The sequence below is a fragment of the Rhamphochromis longiceps genome, linkage group LG18 (assembly GCF_057381845.1).
Source record: "Rhamphochromis longiceps isolate RC_006_pf linkage group LG18, R_longiceps_female_GT1.1, whole genome shotgun sequence".
Taxonomy (NCBI): Eukaryota; Metazoa; Chordata; class Actinopteri; order Cichliformes; family Cichlidae; genus Rhamphochromis; species Rhamphochromis longiceps.
Window position 1 is genome coordinate 33,035,028 of NC_140574.1, and position 13,786 is coordinate 33,048,813.

A 13,786-nucleotide genomic window follows, 5' to 3' on the forward strand; every position below is an offset into this window, starting at 1 on the left:
CCCGGGTTTCTCCGTGGATCGGGTTTCCTCCAAGGCGTGAGCACCGATAAGCAGAGTTTTGTCCTTTCCTTATAAGATTCCTAATTATTCAAAGTAACGCTCAGGTATGCCGTTCAGCTGGGTTAGTTACGACGTCGGGAGCAGTTAGGAGAACAAAATGATACAGAAACTGCTTCAGGTTGCTCTTCCAAAATCAACTCAAAGGTTTATTCAGTATACAACAGTTTATATAGAGGAAAAAAAGGTTAGTGTGTCAGCAGGTTCTCAGTTCAAACCGGTACAGACCAAATAAGGAAACGTCTTCCTGCCTTCTGAGCAAAGAAGTATCCTTTGTGTAGTTTATCAGTTCAGCTACAATTTATGATCATCCCAGCAAAATACACTCCTAGACATAGAATACAGAGTTCTTTCATTAGTGAATTCTGAAACAAACCACCTGGCCTTTAACAAGCTCTTTTCTAAAGGATAAGGAAGGGAGGATGGGAGTAAGGAAGTGGTCTCGTCTCTGTGGTATTTTCGACCTTGGGGTACCAGCCTGTGAGTCTTACACATCAATTCTTGGGTCACAGAGAAAGAGAAAAACAACTAGTAAATGGGCCTTATTGAGTAACAGTTTTCCTGTATAATATCACTATAAAACAATATCCTGTAAATGCTACCATGGTATCAAAATATCACAACAGTTCCCCCCTTTTATCATGAAATGATAACATAGTATAAAGACAGAATGTAATAACATAATATAAAGACAAATCATAAATGTGAAACAAATCATAAATGTAACTGGTCCTTCGAGCAAGCTTAATATCAGCAAGAAAAAAGAAAAGGAAGAAAACTTCATTCTCTTCTTGGACAATCGAGTAATTCCCAATCTAATGCTCAATACATACATCAGGATCATCATTGATGACATCTGACACATAATCCGGGTCAATTTGTGCCAATTGCAAATACATTGAAGTAAATGGTAAATGGTAAATGGCCTGTATTTATATAGCGCTTTACTAGTCCCTAAGGACCCCAAAGCGCTTTACATATCCAGTCATCCACCCATTCACACACACATTCACACACTGGTGATGGCAAGCTACATTGTAGCCACAGCCACCCTGGGGCGCACTGACAGAGGCGAGGCTGCCGGACACTGGCGCCACCGGGCCCTCTGACCACCACCAGTAGGCAACGGGTGAAGTGTCTTGCCCAAGGACACAACGACCGAGACTGTCCAAGCCGGGGCTCGAACCGGCAACCTTCCGATTACAAGGCGAACTCCCAACTCTTGAGCCACGATCAGTAGTAGCTGTACTAGTAGCTATACGGGTTATCATTGAACGTACACAGGGTATCACACAACAGACAATAATCATCAAAAACAAAATAATACATGCTACAATGGTTACAAAAGCTACAATTAGTTCCTTCCATTTTCCAAACGTGTCCTGCAGCCACTTGTCTAGCCACTGACCGTGACCTGCATTGGCTCTTAGTTCTATCTGTAATGCTTCAAGTTTATTCATAGCTTGTGTGAATGAACCGTTAGGGGCGGTATTATTGGGAATGAAAGTACAGCAAACATCTCCAAACATCGCGCAAACACCTCCTTTCTCAGCTAACAGCATGTCTAAGGCCATCCTATTTTGCATGGTCATTAAAGAGGTAGCAGACATTTGTTCTCCTAGGGCCTTAAGGGCCGTATTGGTCAAATTAGTATGTCTTTGCTGATGGTAATAAACATAATTGATCCAGGCTACATTTTTGTTTACCTGTATCCAAGGTAGTATTGAGGCAAACCCTGCTGATATTTCTCCTTGTGCCTTTAATTCCTTTGGTATCCCGCGTGGAACTCCTATAGCATCTATGTAAATGTTATGTGAGTAAGTGGAGCGTTTTGTACGTCTGCTGGATACAGGCAAATCCGAGGTTTGTTGTATTAGTAGTTCTTGAGCTAAAGTTACTAGACCACAGGTACCGGTCCAATTAACAGGTAAAGCCACTCTAAGGGTATTATTGCACATCCAATAAGCATGTGGGATTGGTCTGGTCAGGCGCGAAGCTGTATAGCCTTTTAATATGCCTCCCCAATATGAGTCATTCAGTGCGTTGGGGGCATACAAGATTTTTACTGAATACTTACTAACATATGCCTGTATATAAGAAAACATATCTCTATCTTCTGTCCTGTCAATACTCGCTGATAACCATGTTTCGGTACAGCGTGCTCCTGGAAAGTCAGAAAAAAATGTATAGTTTTGTGCGTCATAAGTTATGTTTTTAAGCTTTGGTCGGTGTATGCATATCATCGAGATATTTGGGTGATGGCGCATCTGTTTTGGGGGCGAAAGAGGTTCAGTCCGGTCTTCGGGGCGCTTCATGCAAGGGTAGGAAGTGTTGTCAATCATTCTGACATCTGTACCAGAGACTTGTCCTGCGTATATGAGTAAACAATCTAAAGGACTTAGTTCTGCTCGCACTTCCATCATGATTGCTGTTAAGGGCCCCTTTTTATCATTATTGAATAGCATCTTTGTCAGGGGAAAACCTGAGATTGGGTATCCCACTATAACCTGTTCTGGATTACCCTTTGAACAGACATAACAATTACTGTTTCCTAAATCACGAGCAGCTGTTCTAGCATTTTCATACCAGGAGTTAACTCCTGCTCTAGAGGGCGCATAAAATGGTTTATTAGTGGCGTCTATGTTGCCATTTACTGATTTTAGGGAACGTGAAGAGCGTATTAAGTAGGTGTCTTGCAAAATAGAGCATGAGGTATCGTCAGCAAAATATGACCTGCAGAAATGTGAACATGGTTGCAGTTTACAATACAAAATAGCAAAGAAAAATCCTAAGGTTAATGCGATAGATATGATAAATAACCTAAATATATATGAAAAACAGTTCTCCAGTCGTCTTCTGGCCTGGTCCCAGGTTCGAGAGACATTGAATAAGCGCCGTGTGATGACAATGGGCATTTCATTTTCTCCATTATCAGGATGGAATGAGTCTAGCTTTATCAGGTTAGACATCATGTGGTACTTTTGGCTTTCTATTCCTGCTGGATGTTCGAGTACCTTGCTGTGGCTCTTTCAGACGTTGTGTGTTAATCAGTGATTGCGTGTGTGTAGGTGGATTGGATCCGGGCGCTGGCTCGCCGGAGATGTCATCTACCCGTGTGTATTTATTTGTTCTGGTTCTCGGCGCTGGCCCGCCTGAGTAGTCGTCTGCTTGATCCGACGCCTGAGGTGGTCTGATTGGGCTGGTCTTAACCCTGCTGGCGTGTATCCACTGAGGTTGTCCGTCCGTAAGGATGCTGGTTCTCGTCACTGCCAGTACAGTCTGGGGGCTGGAAAACGCGGCCTCCCCGAGTGTCCTTGGTTTTAGCGACTTCACCAACACCGCATCCCCTGGTCTCCACTTGTGGGTTGGATCTGTGGAGGGGAGAGGCTGAGAAAGACAAACTTTCTGATAGTTATTATTCAGTGTTTCTACCAGATTGTGGACATAGTCCGACAATGCAGTATCTATATCCCCTTCCAATAGCGGTGCCCCTCTGGAAGCTGACCATGGTGTTGGAAATGGTCTTCCCATGATTATTTCAAATGGAGATAATTTGGTTGCTGCGGATGGAGTCATTCTAATCTCGCAGAGGATTTGAGGAAGTAATTTGACCCAGGTCATTCCTGTTTCTATCATTGCTTTAGTCAGGCGATTTTTTTATGGTCCTATTCATTCTTTCTACAACTCCTGAACTCTGAGGGTGGTATGGCACATGATATTTCCAGTCTATTCCTAAGGTTTTGGCACACTTTTGAATTACTTCTGATGTAAATGAGGGTCCTCTATCACTGTTAATCTGGTGAGGTATTCCAAATCTGGGTATTATTTCATTGCACAACTTTTGACAGACTACTTGTGCAGTTTCTTTTGAGGTTGAATAAGCTTCTACCCATTTACTAAATTGATCCACTATTACCAGTAAGTACTTGATGCTTCCTTGTGCTGGCATATGTGTAAAATCAATTTGTAATGTATGAAATGGAAAATCTGGTTGTGGTAAATGCTGATGTTTTGCTTTTGGTTTTCCTACATTAGTTCGTGCACATGTTAGACAGGTTGCTAATATGCTTTTTACTGCATGCAATGTTTTCTCAATTACAAATCTTGATTTTATTGCCCCTATTACCCCTCTTCGTCCGACATGACTCACACCGTGAAAATGTCGGACAAGGACTGGCAGCAGGGAAGATGGGAGGGCAATCAAACCCTCAAGATTTTTATATAGGCCATCCCTGTCATCTAAGGTACAGTCATTATTCTCCCAATAGGTGTAATCACATGCAGAGGCTTGCTCTTGTATGAATTTTAAATCAACATTTGTGTCTAAATAGTCTGGGAGTGTAACAAGTGGCAGCTGTAGGGGCACAGATAATACTTCCTGTGGAGGTGGGAGCTGTGATGCAGCTGCAGCCTTGGCTGTCACGTCTGCTAAGGCATTACCTGTTGCTTCGTCTGTGTCAGCTGTACTGTGTCCTTTCGTTTTTACAACTGCAACGGCCGATGGTAGCTGTATAGCCTGCAAAAGTCTCTGCACAAGATCAGAATTAGCAATCGGTTTTCCATCAGCAGATCTAAATCCTCTTTGTCTCCACAATGTGCCAAAGTCATGTACGACACCAAACGCATAGCGGCTGTCTGTGTAAATTGTCACACGCTTATCCAAATGGAGCTCACAGGCGCGTATTAAAGCCATGAGCTCTGCTTTTTGTGCTGAGTGAAATGGTAATGAGTGAGCCTCTAGTATGATGTCAGGCAATGTCACCACTGAATAGCCACAAAGAAATGAGTTGTCATTCGGCCTTGAACAGGACCCGTCCACATAAACCGTGGCTGAGTCTGGGATAGGTGTTTGTTCTAAATCTGGACGTGGTGCTGTGGATTCCTGTATACGTGTCATGCAGTCATGATCGTCAAGCCTGTCTGAGCCATCCTGTCGGTCAGAAGAACACAGCATACGGATCAATAAATGTGCTGGCGAATTGGGTGTGCTGCTCGCCTTTATAGTGAGATTTGCTGTGGAGGTCAGTGTAGCTTCATAACCTGAGCGACGTTGTGCAGTCATATGTTGTGTAGTTATGTTTGCTAGAATGGTCGTGACCTGGTGATTGGTGTGTAGAATAGTGTCATGTGAGAGTGTAAGCTTCCCGCAGTCCCTTATCATGATAGAGCAAGCTGCTACTGCCCTTAGGCAGGCCGGCATTCCCTGAACAACTACAGGCAGCACCTTTGAATAGAAGGCTACTGGACGGTAGCCACTGCCATGCTCTTGGGCCAGTACACCTGTGCAGGTTGTGCCGTTCTCTGTGACATACAGATGGAATGGTAAGTGGTAGTCAGGCAGACCCAAACAAGGGGCGGAGGTCAGCGCTCCCTTTAATGCATTGAAAGAGGCAGTCATTTCTGTGGACCACAGTATTCGAGGAGGCTTGTCTTTTTTACAACAGTCACGCAGAATGTGGTCATGAAAAGAACAGTCTGGTATCCACTGTCTGCAATAGTTCACCATGCCCAGGAAGGACAACATTTCCTTCTGTGTAGTGGGCCGAGGGACGGAGGTCACAGCTTTGACCCTGTCTGCAGTCATGGAACGTTTTCCGTGAGACAGTGTGAATCCCAAATATTGAACAGAAGTCTGACAGTACTGCATTTTCTTTGCTGATGCTTTGTGGCCAGTCTTTTGGAGGTGCTGGAGAAGCATGTGTGTAGCAGTTTGACATAATTCCTCACTCGGAGCACAGAGGAGGAGGTCGTCCACATACTGGATCAGAGTACAGCCCTCAGGAGGAGTAAAGCTGTCCAGGGTAGCACGGATCACCATTGAGAAAGCAGCAGGGCTATCTACCATGCCTTGAGGCAGACGAGTCCAAGTGTACTGCTTATTTCTATGTGTGAATGCAAATAACGGCTGTGTGTCTTCATGCACAGGTACTGAGAAAAAGGCGGAACACAAATCCACCACGGTAAAATGTGTGGCTGTGGATGGAATAGATGTCAATATGCTGGGGACGTCTGGAACCAGAGGTGGCAGAGGCATAATGACTGCATTAATTTGTCTTAAGTCTTGTGTAAAACGCCATACGCCAGGTTTGTTAGGCTTTGGCACAGGATTGACAGGAGTATTATATGGAGATACTGTGGGCTTTATTACTCCTGTAGTCAATAAATCTCCTATGATGACATCTAGGGCTGAGGCTTTTTCGGCAGAAATGGGATATTGCTTGACATATACTGGCTTGTTGTTTTTTAGCTGTGCGTGATAAGGTGTGCAGTCAATAAATCCTACATCATTCTCACCTTTAGACCATAATGTCATATTCTGGTATTCAGCTGGCAACGTAACTGCAGAAATAGTACAGTGGATAGGGTAGGTTAGATCTATGTGTCGACATGGTGTAGTTATGTCATAACCTATGTCTGAGTTATGTGACAAAACCACTGTTTGACCTTCACTGGTGTGAGCAGTTATCATGTTGTTAAACAGTGTGAGAGAAACAAAAGTGTGGCTCCCAGATATGGGATTACCTGGCAGTGGTTTTTGTACACGTTTTTGGCACAGTGTGTGACGTGGAATACCAGACAAAAAGGTGTTGAGTTCATTCTCTGCTGAGGCGTCCAGCTGACACAGAGGCTGTTCCTTCTCCATAATGTTGGTGCATAGGGCAGAGAACACATAACTGTTATCAGTATCAGCAAACATTTCACCCTTTGTGTTAAATGAAATACACAAATTCATTTTTGCCATTAAATCCCTGCCTAATAAATTCACAGGCGAGTTTGGAATAATTACAAATGGATGATATGTGATTTCATCTGGTTTTGGGCCCCAACGTGTCTTTAGAGAATGAGTTTTGGGGCATTGCACTACAGTTCCATTAATTCCCATAGTGTTGATGCACACAGAGGAAACAGGCCCATTATAAAATTTTCCAGACAGTGAACTTTTAGTGGCTCCACTATCCACTAAAAATGGGTATTTCTTACCATCTATTTCTACCTGTAGCATGGGCAAGTGCTCTGTGTTAGGGGACAGTTGCAAATGCAGCATCGTGTGTAGTGCTTCACACTGCTGTCCCTCATCCTCACCTGGGCCTCCCTATTGGCGGTCCAGCCAGGGATTATCAGGTGATGGGAAAAGATCATGGTGAGAATTGTAACGCACCCTTTCCCATTCTGATTCATGCTCTGGGTTTCTGCGGCTACTGGAAAACTGAACTAAATTTGCACCTCTAGCTTGTCTATCTTGTGGGTTATAATGCGGGTTGTAAGGCTGCTGCCTAAATGTGGGGCCATTATTGCGTGCTTCTTGTGGTTGCCAGTTACCTTGACTGGAAGAGCTCCGCTGACACCTAGTGGCAGGAACTTGTACTGCGTTCTGTGGTCGAGGCGCGTGTGCCCTGTTGGAAGCTGCAAATCGACACTCCCTGGGCCAATGTCCTATCTTTCCACAGCAAAAACACACATCTCTACTCTTATATTTCTGTCCTCTGAAACTTCCTTGCTGTGCTGGAGCGGGTGATCCTGCATACATTAGTTTCTCACTTTCTTCTGAGCCTTCAACATCAAAATTCAACATCATCTTAACACTTTTAGCTTTTGTGGTAGTAGGAAAAAGGTCTGCACTGGCCTTCAGTTGTACAAGCTTTAAGAAAGCATCTTTACTCAGTTCGTAGAGATTATCAGTAGCTGTCACTTTTAGCAACTGAGAGCATTCAGGGTGGATATTGTTCAAAAAGGTAGTAATGAAAATCTGATCATTACCATCCTCTGGCATGCATGCCTCGTTAGTCCAACAGTGCATAAAGCGTTTTATGAATACTAGGATAGATTCATCAGGCTTCTGTTTACACATAGTTACTGCATTTAAGTCAATTTTGTCTCTGGACATTGTTAGCAGGAATTTCTTTAGATTCTTAAAGAAATCTGTGATTTTGTCATTATTTACCCACAAAAACTCTGCAGTTGTGGATGCTTTATCATGCTTTGGGTCTAATTCACCTATCTCTCTTATGAGTTGTGACTCGGTTACTCCAGGAATGCATTGACACAATATGTACCTGTAATCTGGACCACCCAAATGGTGATATCTGGTACTTCTCTGTAATGCAGAGACAAAGGCTGTAGGATTTTTAAGAGGATCGGGAAGCTCTTTAATAGTTACCACTAATTCTGAGATTTTAGGGGGCTGAATACAACACTGATCTCCTATTATCATAAAGGGGTAAGTGTCATTGACGTCACTAGATTTTGGTTCTGTTTGTTTATTACCGCGAGTGTTGGCGTAAGGACCTTTGTCATTCTGGCTTTGTTTTTCCTTTTTTCCTTTTAGATAAGTCTTTATTAAAGTTCGGGTAACAGGTATTTCTTTAGCTACCTCTAAACCTCTAGCTACGATATCGTGGCGTTTCATGTGGGTGTCTATCGTGGACACTGCCTGATGCAAAAGTTTTTCTTCATAGTCGTCTAAATTGTTTTTCATAAGTTCCTCACGTTCTTCTTTCAAAAGTTTTTCTCTTTTTCTATGTTCTGCTAATTCTTCCTCGCGGCGTATATATTGTTTTTCCTGATCTTGTTCAATTAGGTGGCTAAGATCCGTTGCATGTGATTCAGGTTTTTTGTCACTTTCTTTTAAGCTGGTTGGATCAGAATGCTGACATTGTTTACGTGCAGCTGCTACAGCGACTATTAATTCGGTCTCATCGTAAGGGTGTGGGGCTGTAGGCTGAACGGCTGAGCATGCAAGACTAGCTTTTCCTGCGGTAGATTTATTTTCTATGCTAGAGCCTGCACTAGTTTTATTTGATGTTAAAGCATCTACACCTGGTTCCGGTCCCTTTTTCCATAGCGGTAACATTCGATGTATCACGTCGCGGCATTCTATCATATATTTTCTACAGGACTGTTTAAGCAGACTACTTTTCTTATCACAAATGATATTCAACATTTCTACTGACCTGTTTTCTGGCGATAATCGTTCGGGATAAGGCTCCGGAAATAAATTAAAATGCATTGAACTTACAGTTCTTAAGTTGTAAACAAAGTCAGTCACATAAGCACTTCCACATGTTCTGGATACGTAATCATGGAAGTCTTCACCGATTCGCGGACGTGGGTTACACGTAACCGGAAGTGGGAGTCGTACTGAGCCGTTATTTGTAGCTTTATATTTTATTTTTTTTGGTTTTACAGGTAATTTCGATTTTTTATCGGACCTGTCTGTGGTCTTTGAATTATTCTGACCCATGTTCAGTGATTTCCAGAGGGGTTTACACGCTTGAAGGATTTATGTTAGTATTTTGCTGCAGCACAGCTGAGGTTACTTTAAATTTATTGCTAGCAATTTTTGTTTGGGTGAGCAATTTCTCACTTAACGAGCAACTTCTTGCAATACAACAGGCAACTTCCTGTGTCAATACAACAGGCAACTTCCTGTGTCTTTCTGCTTTTAATTTACTTTATTCGGGGACTAAGGAAGTCGTCAGTGTATCTCTCTGGATCACTAAGTGAAACTTCGTCAGCATATCCCGTTTCATTATAGATCAATCACTGAGAGAGGTATAATACAGTCCCATATAAATATTAAAGACGTGTATTTACCTTCGTCAGCTGATCCCACTTCTGACACCAAATTGAAAGAAATCTCCGTCCCGGGTTTCTCCGTGGATCGGGTTTCCTCCAAGGCGTGAGCACCGATAAGCAGAGTTTTGTCCTTTCCTTATAAGATTCCTAATTATTCAAAGTAACGCTCAGGTATGCCGTTCAGCTGGGTTAGTTACGACGTCGGGAGCAGTTAGGAGAACAAAATGATACAGAAACTGCTTCAGGTTGCTCTTCCAAAATCAACTCAAAGGTTTATTCAGTATACAACAGTTTATATAGAGGGAAAAAAGGTTCGTGTGTCAGCAGGTTCTCAGTTCAAACCGGTACAGACCAAATAAGGAAACGTCTTCCTGCCTTCTGAGCAAAGAAGTATCCTTTGTGTAGTTTATCAGTTCAGCTACAATTTATGATCATCCCAGCAAAATACACTCCTAGACATAGAATACAGAGTTCTTTCATTAGTGAATTCTGAAACAAACCACCTGGCCTTTAACAAGCTCTTTTCTAAAGGATAAGGAAGGGAGGATGGGAGTAAGGGAGTGGTCTCGTCTCTGTGGTATTTTCGACCTTGGGGTACCAGCCTGTGAGTCTTACACATCAATTCTTGGGTCACAGAGAAAGAGAAAAACAACTAGTAAATGGGCCTTATTGAGTAACAGTTTTCCTGTATAATATCACTATAAAACAATATCCTGTAAATGCTACCATGGTATCAAAATATCACAACAGGTATCAACCCCCCCTCCTCTCCATCTCTGAGGGAGCGCTGGCGGTTCCCTCAGTCCAGCACCACCTTAGGCGCTGTCGTCGGGTCTGGCGTTTTAAAAACCTGACATCTGTGCAGACCACAACTAGAAAGATAAGCACATCTGATTCAGATTTGATTTAAACTAACATCAGTCAGTCTCTAGAAGTCTAAAAAGTCTGTTTCTACCATTAAACATCCAATATACTCAACTTCCCAGAAAGTTTTGACTTCACGTGTGAAAATTTTTTTCATGCTTTGTGGCAGCTTTTGACCATCTGTGACATCTATTAATGTCAAATCTAGCCTTTATTTAACAACATAAGTAGACTCTATGTTACAATTATTGCACAGCCATTAAGGATCAATTTGGTTTCTGAAAAAAAGTTCTGTTTTTTCTCCCTCTGCTTGCTTCTTACTGTCTTTGAGGCTCGGGACCAGCACTCCTGTTGTTGGACAGAAAGACATCAACTCAGTGGTAAGTATTTTGGTTTTCCAATATATTAGCAACTGTCAGTGACATTTATATCAATCAGGCTGAACTTTAATCATACTTTAGATCAGCCTGTTTTACTTATTGTTTTATTTGTGCTTTGGTTTGGGGAAGTTGTTTCTTCACTGATCTTTTCCTGTCTTCTGTTATTAGACTTGAGATATGACTGCACTATGCTGTTGCTGGTGACTCCAGTTAATTCTACAAGACATGCTGTGTAAGTAAACAAACAACAACAGTTTGGTCTGCATTTCTTGAAAGATCACATCCCCCAAACTTAGTTTAGAGGGTCTACACTGTATATAGTGAAGTCTGCAAGTTTTCTAACAGCAAAATTTGTTTTGTGCCCAAATCATTTTGCACATCATTAGAATGAAAGTTATTGGCCATGTTTGCATAGCCCTTTTTAAAATGATGCTTTCATGACATTATTGTATGTTGGGTGGTGGTCACGGCTATCCAGACTGACAATTGGGACATTGAATGTCACCTCTCCGGTGGGGAGGGAGCCTGAGATTGTCTAAATTGGAGTCTGTTTTATACCAAATGCAGAAAAAAATGTTTTAAGAAAGCAATTAAGTTCATGTCCAAAAAAATATGATTGTTAGGGTATATATATATATATATATATATATATATATATATATATACATACATACATACGTATACACATATACACATTTTCTAACACCTCAAGGATACACAACATATATATATATACACACACACACACACACACACACACACACACACACACACACACACCCACCCATACCAACATACCCGTGCACCCGCACACACATGAAAATATTAGACAAGAACACCCTATCAAATCTCTACCTTTTCCCTGTACCCTGTAAAAACCATATCCTTAATCCGCTTTTTAAACTGCGCCATGCTCGGACATTGCTTCATATCTTTACTTAGTCTGTTCCACAGCTTCACTCCACACACAGAGATGCAAAACTTTTTAATGTTGTATGGATACAAGGATGTTTTAAATTTAATTCCCCCCTGAAATTGTATCCCCGTTCCCTTTTAGAAAACATTTTTAGAATATTGTCAGGAAGCAGGTTATTTATTGCTTTATATATAATTTGTGCAGTGAGAAAATGAACCAGATCTGTGAATGTTAGAATTTTTGATTTTAAGAATAGTGGATTTGTATGATCTCTGTAACCAGTTTTATGGATTATCCTTATGGCCCTTTTTTTTTTTAATATAAAGATTGATGATAGCAAACATTTGTAAGTATTGTTCCAAACCTCTGCACAGTAATTCAAATACGGTCCAATCAGGGAACAATAGAGAATGTGGAGTGATTTGTGGTCCAGAATGTGTTTTACTTATCTCAAGATTGAGACACTTCTTGAAATTTTGTTATGTATATGATTTATATGAGACTTCGTAGGGCTGGGCGATATGACCCAAAATTCATATCTCGATATTTTTTAGCTGGATGGCGATATAAGATATATATCTCGATTTTTTTTTTTTTTAAAGCCATAAGTTAAGAACAAAAAGAGTGTTCCTAGTCACACTGTGTCCCAGATGTCACACGGGCACTTTTATTTACATACAGCGTAGATGTACATGAAGAAATTACTCAAAAATAAATTATCAGCATTTATTAAATAATCATGGTCCATAAATAAAAGAAAACAATGTTGTTTTTGTGCATAACAAAAAGCTCACAATTGTGCAGTCAAAATGTAAACTAATAGACGCTGCGCATAATAACAAAGAGACAGATTTCACAGCTGCACCACGTCTCTGAACAGGTGCCATTTGTGGTCCTTATACACACACAGTACGTATCACTCCGCGAGGCTCCTCCCCGGTAGCCGTAATCCTCCGACAATCCATCAAGTGGTGCAGCCGTGCAGCCCCTCTGGGCTGCATGTCGTTAGCGCGGTTAGCTCGCTAACACGTTGACGCCGTCCAGCCCCACGCACGGTAACTCGCTAACGGAGATTTTCCGCTTTCATCTTGTCATTGCCTGCAGGTGAAGCTATGGGGGAGGGGGAGTTGTGTTCAGTGAAGGAGAGGCGAGGCCGAGTAAGGTTGCGTAGAGACAAAAGTGGACGAAAGAGAGGCAAACCTGCGGCTCCACAAGTATAATTATAACGTAACATAGACTATATATCGATATAAACGATATTGTCACATCTTATATCTTGTATGAAAATATATCGATATTTTTAAAAAACTCGATATATCGCCCAGCCCTAACTTCCAGTTTAATTTATCATCTATAATCACACCAAGAAACTTATGTTCAAGTACTCTTTCAATTTCCACACCATCTAAACGAATCTGAACTTGTGCATTTCTAAGGGAATTCCCAAATAAGATAATTTTAGTTTTACTTAGATTTAGCGATAGTTTGTTAAACCATTTTTTAATTATCCAGCAGCTCTTTTAGATTCCCCCAGAACAAAAAATATTTGTGTCATCTGCAAATAATACTAATTTTAATATATCAGATGCCTTACAAATATCATTTATATAAATAATAAATAAATTTGGACCCAGTACAGAGCCTTGTGGAACACCACAAGCAATGTCCAAGCATAATGAGGAATGGACACCCAGCTTCACAAATTGTTTCCTGTCACTTAAATAATTTTTCACCCATTGCAGTACAACCCCCCCCCCCCCCCCCCCGATCCCGTACCGTTCCAGTTTATTAATTAATATGTTATGATTGATTGTGTCGAATGCTTTCTTGAGATCCAGAAATACTCCAGCTGCATACTGTTTCTGATCTATAGCATTTGTAATCTCGTCAATTGATTCGATTAATGCCAGAGATGTTGATCTTTTTGATCTGAATCCATATTGACTGTCAGAGAGTAATTTATATTTATCTAAGAATTTGTCTAATCGTTTAT